Raw genomic sequence first — 12,331 nt, 5'->3', positions numbered from 1 at the left:
AAGTCAAATGAAAAACTACAACCCAATACCTGTAGAACTGCCAATGACCCAGACCTTTCAGGAATAAACTTTAGGGTAATCCACCAGGCACAGAACCAAAAGAAGCCAATCTGCTTGCGGAGCGCAAAGGGAATATAAAATTTATGTAGTAAAAGGAAGTTAAAAATAAGAGCTACAAGCATACAACAAGTTACAGAAACAAAAACTGTAATAGTTATGAGATTTTTTTTGGTTAAATATAAAGGATATTTGCTTTTACATTAGGTGAAAAAATAGTCTGCATTATTTTTGTTGAGAAGTTCAAAATGGCTAAAGGACATATAAATGGATGCAAGTTGTCAAAGAGTGGAGTATGTGGGCTTTGAACTGTGTTGACCTAGCTAAGCTGGTACTAGGCTTCTCAGAATTTCCAGAATTCCCTGTATAGCTTCAGGATACATTGACCATAGAGACATTTTGAATGAGATTAGGAACGTGGTAGGGAAAAAAATAGCACCTTTTTTTTTTCTTCTTCCTGATGTTTGATATAGAGCCCAGGTGCTATTACCACTCACACACACGCTGCCACTGTCCTGCTAGCTCGCTCTGATGACATGGCAGCAGCAACTCTCACTCCTATTGGATCTCCTTCTTTAGTTACTTCAGATTTGGGGCCAGTGTGTGCAACTTCATGGCAAAAGGTGCCAGCTTCTCCTGCTGGTCACAAATGTCATTGCTCTCTCTGACTCCACGTCCATCTTTCTTCCCAATTGCCTGTTCTGCTGAATTCAGGTATGGAAGCAACAATCTTAAATAGACAGCTTAACTAGTTCTCACACTTGGGCAAGGTCAAGCCCTCAGAATAAATGCCTTGCCTATATAATTTGCAGTGTTTCTGCTTCTCTGATCCAACCCTAACTTGGGGGCCTAAGTGACCCCTTTCTCATGATGCTCCCCTAACATTGGCCTTCTTTCTACCCCCAGAGCATGCCAAGCTTATTCCAACCAAGGACAATTAACATTTACAATTCCCATGCCTGAAGCCTCTTTCCCAGATAGCCTCGTGCCTGGCCCCTTCTCATCAAGCGTTCTCAGCTCAAATGTCACCTCTACCATGTGTCTTTCTCTGACCACAGCGTCTAAAATAAACCTGTAGTCATTCTTAACCACATTGCACCATTTATTGTTTCCATGGCACCGATCACTCTCTAAAATTACATTTTTGTTTGTATAATTGCTAGTTATCTATCTTCAGAAGCTTTTTGAGGGCAGGGATTTTACTTATCTTCTTAACCTCTGTGACCTCATGCCCATTGCAGAGCCTGGCACTGAAAAGATGACAACACTTACTTGTAGAATGAATAAAAGACCTTGTTCAAGCTACTTACCTCTTGGACCCTCAGAGCCCTGATCTGTCTGTGACATAACCTGGCCTTTCTCAAAGAGCCGTTGAGAGGGTTAGCTGAGCCTGCAGATGAAAAAAGCCTGAAGTACTTCACGAAGAGTTGGCTCTCAGCTTCAGTCACCTTCCCAGCATCCATTGCAAGGAGCCTCAGAGGGGACCTGGGGGCCAAGCCAGAATTGCTAGGGTAGAATCAGATCTCTAGGACTCCTGGATGCCAAAAGGATATTTTTACTTGTGTCTTCACAAGATGCCAGACTCTCCCTCTGCTAATAGCTCTGGTGTGCTATGTGCCATCATCTTTAAAAACACTTTCACAGCTTCCATCCTGGTAATTCTTATTTCTCAGCCTTTTGCTTTCCTATCCACCCACAGAGCCAGTAACAATCCCCCAGCCCCTGCCTAGTTCCCACTGAATCACACTGACATTGGCATCTAATTGATTTCTTTCCATCTGTGGATGAAACGAAACATTGTTTTCATCTATCCTGGAAGGAAGGTGGATACTGAGGAGGCAATGTTGGAGGATTTCTGGAGAAAAATTCAGTAATTCTGCACATCAATAAAACCCAAACAGGACAGCGAGTCCAGCTTATATATCCTAAGTGTGGATCTTACAAAATTAAAGCTAAAAATTCCCAAGCAGGTGTGTGGGTGAAAAGTAAGAAGCCAGACAGTGATAACACAATTCATGTTCAACTCCTAATAGGGGCAGTGATGAACTTTATTCACCTCCCAAGCTGCATGGGGCATGTATTGGCCCACAGAGTGGAATAAGTGGCTGTATCAGAAGTGCCCTTCCTCCCTTAGTGTTCATGCCACACTTATGGAGTGTATTCAGTGTAACCCGAGATATTGCTCCAGGATGGAGGCAAAAGACCATTTTGGCCACAGTTTTTCTGGAAGACAGGAGGAAACGGTCTACAGAGACAACATTGAAACACATGCAAGATTTCTTTGGCCATTTTCTTGCTTTGGGGAGTGATGTCTTTGCCTCCTTGACAGAGAAAATTTTGCCCTGTCCAATTCCTTCCTTCCTTCATTCTCTCACCAAATATTTATTGCTCAACAATGTTCTAGGCATCAGGGCTTAGCAACTATCTGTCGTGGGGACATTCACACTCACATGTAGAGAAAGAGACAAGTCAACAGTCCATTTCCTTGCAGTGTAACAGGTTTTGAGATGGAAGGAACAGAGTTCTATAGAGATACTGTGATGGGACACCCAATCCAGGTGGCTGAAGAGTAAGAAGCAAGACAGTGATAACACAATTCATTTTCATCTCTTAATTTGGGACGTGATGAATTTTATCCACCTCCCAAGGATGGAGTGCTCCAGAGAACAGGGATTTCAGGGAGGAATTTTCTCAGAAGGCCTGTTCAGGTAGGACTTAAAAGAACAGCGGATATTTGTCAAGAATACAGAAATAATCCTCAGTATCCATGAGGCAAAGAATTTTTCGTGGTCAAGGCCAGCTGTACAAATAAGATATAAAGCTGTCATTGGCCTCCCACTGCTTCTCATCCTAAGACCCAACCCCTTAACACAGCAGACCAGACCCTGCACTATCTGGTCCCCATAAGGGGGCCCACGGTTATACCACATGCGACCTCCCCATCCCTGAGGCTTTGACCTCACTTGCTTTCCTCTCCCACACACCTTCCCAGTCACACTCTTCCCCCTCTCTGGACCACTCTCTCTGCCTAATCTCCCTTTTCACTCTCTAGCTCTTAGCTCAGGATAGCCATTTGTAGTGGGTTGAATCATGTCCCCCAAAACTCATTGTCCATCTGAAACCTCAGAATGAGATCTCACTTGGAAATTGGGTCTTTGCAGATGTAATTAAGATCATACTAAATTAGAATATGCCCTAAATCAAATGATTGATGCCCTTATAAAAAAAGAGTAGAGAATGCACAAGATACACACAGGGACAAATGACAAGTGACAGCAGAAGCAGAGATCTAAGTGATGCAGCTACAAGGCAAGAAACAGCAAAGCTGGCTGGCAATTACCAGGAGTTAGGAAGAGGCATCTCCCCTGGAGCCTCGAAGGGAGCATGGTCCTGCCAACACCTTGATTTTTCACTTCTAGCCTTTGGAACTGTGAGACTATACATTTTGGATGTTGTAAGCCATCAGGTTTGTGGTAGTTTGTTATAAGAGACTTAGAAAATGAATACCTCTTTCCCTGACCCATGCCATCCCCCCCCCACCAAGCTTGTTCAGAAACATTCCACCTCTGTCCATATTCGCACACACCACTTTTATACTCTTCTGGCAATCTGAACTTCTCCCAGATATCCCTTCTTAAAGTTTGTAATTACATAGTTATTCGTGTAATTTTTTCATTGTCTCTTCTACTAAATTATAAACTCTATTTTTGGTAGGGAATCTTATTTGTTTTAAACCACCCTCAAATCATCAGAGCTTAACATGATGGAGGTTCTCAATAAATGTAAGTCTATTCATTAAATAATTATCAATCTATCCCTACAAATGTGAATAACCACAAGAAATACATTAAGTGCCAAAAGAATGGAAGAGAAAGGTGGGAACAGGAGCAGAAAAGAGAGAACCTGATAGTATGAAATTAACAGAGAAGGTTCTGAGAAATTAGGAGACTTGCATTATTGTATCTTAAGTGGATTTCAGTGAAGACTCAAAGACATGTGCCTAAAAACAGTAGCTTTTCAAACTCTTTTAACCATGACCCCAGTAAGACATACATCTTAGTCATGACCCAGTGCATGTATTAATAGATGGATTTCATGAAAGAGTAGTTTAATGAAGCAATTCTTACTCCCACTATGTGAATGTGCCCCATTGCTTTCTGTTCTACTCTGTTCTATGCCTTGCTATGTCTTTCTTCCTCTCCTCCTCCTGTTCCTCCTTCTCCTCCTCCTCCTTCTCCTCCTTCTTCTCCTCCTCCTTCTCCTTCTCCTCCTCCTTCTCCTTCTCCTCCTCCTCCTCCTTCTCCTCCTCCTCCTCCTCCTCCTCCTCCTCCTCCTCCTCCTCCTCCTCCTTCTCCTCCTCCTCCTCCTTCTCCTCCTCCTCCTCCTCCTTCTCCTCCTCCTCCTCCTCCTTCTTCTCCTTCTCCTCCTCCTTTTGCTGCTGCTGTTGCACAGAAAACATTACATTCACTTCACAGCCAACAAATGGGCTGTGATTGCAAGTTCTGGACTAAAAGCTCTACAGGAGCAGAAGTCACAATTGTGTTGTTCACACCTCTATTCCTAGAACCTAGTGCAGTCCCTGACACATACTTGTTAGTTGATAAAACCTTATTGAATATATGAAAAATCAATATGTTAAGGGTTTCATCTTGTGGTGTCTCTTAATAAGTTATCTCTTTTCACATCTGAAGCTATAAGATCATTCTTTTCTCTGAATCTTTCAAAATGTAATGTTTTCAAGGCTATGTAAGATAGGTTGTATTTCATCATGTTCAGTGTTCCTGGCCATACCATTAAACACTCAGTAATTTCTATTTGCTAAAAGGCAAATCTAATAATTTGATTCCTCCACTTAAAATTATTCTCTTTATTTGATTTTATAACTAATATTTGTCTAACACATGCCACATATATGAAGGCAGACACTCTACAGGTTTACATTTTCATCCTTATCTTGGGGTTCTTCCTTTATCTCTCTTAATTCAACTTCACCAAGTAGTTCATCATTCCCCTAAATATACCATGACACTTTTACATGTCCCCATGCCTCTCCTAAAGCTGGCCTCTCTGCTTGGAATTCTTGGAAAGTTTCTTGTATATCTCACTTGGTTGAAGTACAAACTCCTATACATTCTAACAGACCATATCCAAGTGGAACCAGCCCTCTAGCTAATGGCACCATGCACACATAACTCTCTCTATATATAACTTCACAATTTGAACACATAAATATAAATTCTTATGTTACTTTTTAGTTATATTTTGTTAGCTATTTTCTCCCTTCTGTGAACTCCTTGAGAACATAAATGAATGAAATGCTATTAATCTTTATTTTGTATCTCTGGCACTGAACATACAGTAAGTGTGGAGGGAAGATAGAAGAAAGGGAGGTAAGGAAGAGAGGACGGCCCTCCACTTTCTTATCACTACCTGTTCCATTAGTCTATGTATCTGTTTTTGTACCAGTATCATGCTGTTTTTGTTACTATAGCCTTCTAATATAGTATGAAGTCAGTTAACCGATGCCTCCAGTTTTGCTCTTTTTTGCTTAAGATTGCCTTGGCTATTCAGGCTTTCTTTTGGTTCCATGTGAAGTTTAAATTGTTTTTTCTAATTCTGTGAAGAATGTCGTTGGGAGTTTGATAGGAATAGCATTGAATCTGTAAATTGCTTTGGCCAGTATGGCCATTTAAACAATATTTATTCTTCCTATCCATAAGCATGGAACTTTTAAAATTTATTTGTGTTATCTCTGATTTTTTGAGCAGTGTTTTGTACCTCTAATTGTAGAGATCTTTTACCTTTCTCTTTAGCTGAATTCCTAGGTATTTTATTGTTTTGTGGCTATTGTGAATGAGATTGCATTATTGATTTGGCTCCCAACTTGGACTGAAAATTCAACAACCTTCTCCTGAATTACTTTTGGATAAACAATAAAATTAAAGCAGAAATCAAGAAATTCTTTGAAACTATTGAGAACAAAGATATAACATAACAGAATCTCTGGGACACAGCTAAAGCAGTATAAGAGAGAAGTTAATAGCCCTAAATGCCCACATCAAAAATGTAGAAAGATCTCAAATTTACTGCCTAACTTCACATCTAGAGAAACTAGAGAAACAAGTACAAATCAACCCCAAAGCTGGCAGAAGGCAAGAAATAACCAAAATCAGAGCTGAACTGAAGGAAATTGAGATGCAAAAAAAACATACAAAAGATCCACGAATCCAGGTGTTGGTTCTTTGAAAGAATAAATAAGATAGATTGACTGCTAACTAGAATAATAGAGGGGAAAAAAAAGAGAAGAGCCAAATAAACACAAGCAGAAAGGACAAAGAGGACTTTACCACCAAATCCACAAAAATACAGAAAATTGTCAGAGACTACTACAAACATCTTTATGCAAACAAAGTAGAAAACCTAGAAGAAATGGATGAATTCCTGGAAACATGCAACCTCTCAAGACTGAACCAGGAATAAATTGAATCCCTGAACAGATCAATAACAAGTTCCAAAATTGAATCAGTAATAAAAAGCCTAGCGACCAGAAAAAGCCCAAGACCGGATAGATAAACTGCTGAATTCTACCAGACATACAAAGAAGAGCTGGTACCATTCCTACTGAAACTGTTTGAAAATATTGAGGAGGAGGGACTCCTCCCTGACTCATTCTATGAGGCAAACATCATCCTGATACCAAAACCTGGCAGAGACACAACAAAAAGAGAAAATTTTAGTCCAATATCTTTGATTAATGTAGATGCAAAAACTTCAGCAAAATACTGGCAAATTGAATCCTGCAGCACATCAAAAAGCTTATCCACCATGATCAAGTAGGCTTTATCCCTGGGATGCAAGGTTGGTTCAACATACAGAAATTAATAAATGTGATTAATCATATAAACAGAATTTTTAAAAACCACATGATCATCTCAATAGATGCAGAAAAGGCTTTTGATAAAATTCAACATCCCCGCATGTTAAAAACCGTTAAAATAACCTAGGCGTTGAAGGAACATACCTCAAAATAATAAGAGTCATCTATAACAAACCCACAGCCCACATCATACTGAATGAGCAAAAGCTGGTGGCATTCTCCTTGAGAACCAAAACAAGAGAAGGATGCCCACTTTCACCACTCCTATTCATAGTCCTGGAAGTCCTAGGCAGAGCAATCAGGCAAGAGAAAGAAATAAATGGCATCCAAATAGGAAGAAAAGACAAACTATTTCCATTTTCCGATGATATGATTCTATACCTAGAAAATCCTGTAATCTCTGCCCCCAAAGCTCCTAGATCTGACAAACAATTTGAGCAATGTTTCAGGCTAGAGAAACAATTGCTTCCTTGGAAATGAAAGAATTTGAGTAGAGAATTTCAAACTTAAAATAATGAAGCTACATTTTCTTCAAAATTTTTAGAAATAAAGATGTTTTAAATAACCTAAAGTTGTTCTTGTAATAACAAGCTAAAAATAGTAAACTGGTTAAAAAAGTGTCTGAAAACCAAAACTCAACACAGCTGTTTGCCCTTCAGTTGACACATAGGCTCTATTATCACCCTTGACCATGAACTTGCAGTTTTGCGTGTAGCATATACCTGAGTAAATTAAAGATCAAAACAGAGTTTAAAAAAGGAAACTCAGTAATTTTTATTTTTACTATGTGTTACTAACTCCTACGTGTATGATAAACATAGGGGTCTATGTAATGCAAACTGTGTATCTCATTAATTAATTAGTGGTTTTACAGCCAATTTGCATCTTGACAATGTCTGTTGTATGAGACTAGAATTCAGTATGATAGTACCCTTGCTTCAGTGTGCAGATTTGAACTTCTCCACACTGGTGTACATTATCTAGATGGAACTGCTATTCCACAAGTCCATTTTGCAGGTCTGTTTTATTTAAACGAGGTACATTCTCACATTATTAGTCATGAGTCCCACCCTTGTGAAGCCCTGTGACCATTAAACTTCTCCACACCGGTGTATATTATCTAGTTGGGAACTGTTTTCCACAAGTCCATTTTGTAGGTCTATTTTATTTAAACAAGGTACATCCTCACATTTTACAATTAGTCATGAGCTCCACCCTTGTGAAGCCCAATGACCATTGAAGGGCAGGGCCCCTTTTCTGTCCCAAACTAGCTCTTGCAGTCGACTCTTTCCCTTGCCACTAATCCCACAGTCCCCTCTATCTACAGGGGTCCCTCCCCTCAAGCCTGATTGAATCTCTCCAGTTCCTCTGCTGGGTGCTTCCGAAGAAAAACTCACAGGCATTTGCCTTTACGATTCTTAGTCATGATGGAAACGAAAACAAATGGAAATATTCAAGGAATAAGACATTATAGAAGAATATTGCAAAAATCCCCAAGTTTTTCAGGTCTCAAAATCATGGTCTTCAGTTCACAACTTCTTTGCCAAGGTAGTCCTTAGAATCCACAATAAACTTTTGATCTCCTCTTTAGTTCCTAAGAATATACTCACTCCCCAAATCTTTTCTTTTCTTTTTTTTTTCTTTTCTCTGCCTGTAGTCCTGTATAAGCCAGCAAGGTGGACCCACAGGTGTGACCTAGTGTACACTGACGTGTTTATTGGTATTACTGAGATAACTGGAATTTCTGTGACCGGACTAGGGGAGACAAAGATGAATCTCACAGATTTACCTATTTGGCAAATATTCACTGAGCACTGCTCTTTGTTTATCCCATGGTCATAGGAGGGAAAGCAGATAGAACAAAATGTGTTATTGCCTCACAAGGTTCCTAGTTTACTCAAAAAAGATGCTAAATTACTGAGGAAGAATTTAGAATGGCATTTACATTAATTATAGTATTTATGTAATTGTGTAAATGTATCTTAAATACATATATAAGATAGTATATAAATTATAGTATTTATATATAATACTATATTATATATAAATATAGAAATAAGTATATATACTTATATATGACAGTATATCTGAGTATTTATATATAGTATCTTATATACATATAAGATATATGTGTATATCTATTATATACATATATCTATTATATAGATGTAATAGATATATATATTATATACATATATTATATTTATATATCTATTGTGTACATATATACATATATAGTATCTTTATGTAAGATATGTATATATGTATTTATATTTTATATACATATCAATATAGTATCATATATATAAATACACTTCCAAATTCTTCCTCAGTTTACCCAAAGAAGAAGCTAAATTACTGAGGAAGAATTTGAAATAGTATTTATATAAATATAGTGTCTTATATACTATCATATATATATTTAGATGTATCATATATATAGTATCTTATAAGTATATATGTATATAAGTATAAAATACGCATATATATAAATATTATTTATATAAATATGGTATCTTATATACTTATATGTATATAAATATTTCAAATATACATACAAGATAGTATATAAGATACTATATTTATGTAAATACTATTCCAAATTCTTCCTTAGTAATTTAGCTTCTTTTGTGGGTAAACTGGGAAACTTGTGAGGGAATAACACATTTTCTTCTACCTGCTTTTGCCTCCAATGCCCTCCCTGAAGGAGAAGGCATGACATAGGTAATTGATGAGTCTGGGAGAACACAGTTGCCCTACAGGGCAGATATGCTCACTTGCGTGGATGTGATAAGTTCTTAGCCAATCACTAAACTGCACCATTGCAAAGGGCTACATTTTTTCCAGAGCTGCTTCTGACTGAATGGATTGAGTTTACTTTAGGAAGCCCCCACATGTCTTCATTAGCTTAGGCTGCTATAACAAAATACCATTGACAGGGTGGCTTAAACGACAGAAATTTATTTTTTCACTGTCCTGGAGGGTGGAATCCAAGATCAGAGTGCAAGCATAGTCAAGTTCTGGTGGGGGCCCTCTTCCTGGATTGCAGATGGTCATCTTCTTGCTGAGTCTTCACAAGGAAGGGGGCTAGGGGAATCTTTCTGGCCTCCTTACAAGGGAACTAATCACATTATGAGAGCTCCACCCTCATGACTCCATCTGAACCTAATTATTTCCCAGAAGCTGCATCTCCAAATACAATCACTATGGGAGTGAAGGCTTCCACATAGGAACATAATTCAGTCCATGGCACCTCATGACTAAAAGATCTAGAGCCAGGCATGGTGGCTCATGCCTGTAATCCCAACACTTTGGGAGGCCAAGGTGGGAGGACCACTTGAGCCCAGGAGTTCAAGACCAGCCTAGGCAACATGGTGAGACCCATCTCTTAAAAAAATTAGAAACAGACCAGTGCAGTGGCTCATGCCTGTAATCCCAGCACTTTGGGAGGCCGAGGTGGGCAGATCACAAAGTCAAGAGATCAAGACCATCCTGGCCAACATGGTGAAACTCCGTCTCTACTAAAAATACAAAAATTAGCCCGGGCGTGGTGATGGACACCTGTAGTCCCAGCTACTCCAGAGGCTGAAGCAGGAGAATTGCTTGAACATGGGAGGCGGAGGTTGCAGTGAGTCGAGATTGCACCACTGCACTCCAGCCTGGTGACACAGTGAGACTCCGTCTCAAAAAAAAAGAAAAAAAAAAAACTAAATTTTTAAAAGTAAATAAAATTTATTTTATTTATTAGTTCTCCATCTGGCTTTGATTAATAAGAAAGATCACCTAGATATTCTTTCTGACTTCACTGTTCGTCTCTAAACTGGCTCCCATAGTAGGGAATAGGCCTTCATTTATTGAGCCCTTTCAAATACCAATCAGTCTTCTCAGAGCTTTGTAGAATTGTGGAAGGAGGTAAAAGGGATTCTGTAGAGCTACATTCTTCTAAATCAGTGTTTCCCAGTTGAGTTGCCGTGGGTCACTAGCTTATTTATGATACCTAAGGAAGTGTCAGTGGGAAAAAAAAATTCTATGGTTAAACAAGTTATAGAACCCTTTGTTCTTTAACCCCCTCTCAAAGTCACCATGCATATTGGTGTGAGAGGTTAGGTTTCTCTAAAGAAACCTGATTAGCTCTGTGTAACCTGAGGTTTCTCACTCTTACTTGATTGCAGAACCATTCTTAGCTGAATACCAGTTAACCTCATAGGGAACTGAAGTGTCTCGCATTTGTGAATAGCTGTTCTAGACCATGCCCTTCGTCCTCCACAGTTTCCTGATGTATTATTTTATCTGAATGCTTCTTCTATCTCTCTCGAATTTCAGTTTAAATCCCTCTTGATCAAGAGCGTAAGTTCACTCTTAACAAAACCCTTTCTGAAGAGTAGGCTTTAGCAGAAGCAAGCTTATTATTCTAGTATCTCAAAACACAGTCCACAGGACCATGACCTGTTTCTTTTAAATTTTCTACAAGGTTCACTTCACACACCTTCCTTTCACCTCTAAGTTATCATCCTTGAGTGGGAGAATAAAAAGAAATGTCAATATCTTGTGTCTTGAGGCCCTCAGTCTTCTTTCCCAGACATCAAACTATTAATACTAGAGACAAATTTCAAGCTGCTTAAGGTTGCATCAATTTTACCCACACATCCTAAAAGAAGTGGGTAGTGATTGCTAGATTTGATGCATCTTGGCAGGCGCTCAGTCACTGCAGGAAGTCAGCTCTCCACCAGATCAGGCATATTCAATCTGTGTGCAGCCACCCCCATACAGCTCAGCAGACTCCCCAGCCACCCCTGGCATCTTTTTATCCTGGACCTGTAGTCGCAAGACTCCTTACACCTGCTCCTATACTGCTTTCCAAGCATGAACTGTAGTACCTGTCTCAGAGGGTACAGCTTTACCTTCTGTAGGCAGAGCCTCAGACATGCCTGTGCTGCAGCTTCAAAGCTTTGCCTGTCCTTTTCTCCTCTGAACTTCATTCTTCTTCTGGCCAGCCTCATGACACTAGTTTTAATTCCTCTCCTGTCTCCTCTGAATTTCTTTTTCTTTTTTTTCTGACGACCTTAATGAGTTAAGTCTCCCATCCAGACAGGAACTGCTTCATCCTCACTTTCCCTACTTGCCAACCTCAATTCATCTGATAATGCAGTATTTACCAAGCTTATTAAGCCATTTAACAGTTTGAATACTATCACCACTCTTATGTGTCAGTGGAATGACAAGAGAGTCAGGGGTTCATGTGTTATAAAGTGCAATTATTTGTCTTTACTTGGAATTGCTTTCTGACTTTTTGTTTGTTTTATTCAGACACAGTGTGAGGAACATGAGACTCCACGTATTCTTTTTTTTCCTGTCATATGTCCTTTGGGAATAAGTTGGAATCATATAAATATTTAC

This window comes from Hylobates moloch, unplaced genomic scaffold, assembly GCF_009828535.3.
Source record: "Hylobates moloch isolate HMO894 unplaced genomic scaffold, HMol_V3 SCAFFOLD_19, whole genome shotgun sequence".
In the NCBI taxonomy this organism is placed as follows: domain Eukaryota; kingdom Metazoa; phylum Chordata; class Mammalia; order Primates; family Hylobatidae; genus Hylobates; species Hylobates moloch.
The sequence above is the reverse complement of the archived record's forward strand: the minus strand, read 5'-3'. Positions refer to the sequence as shown.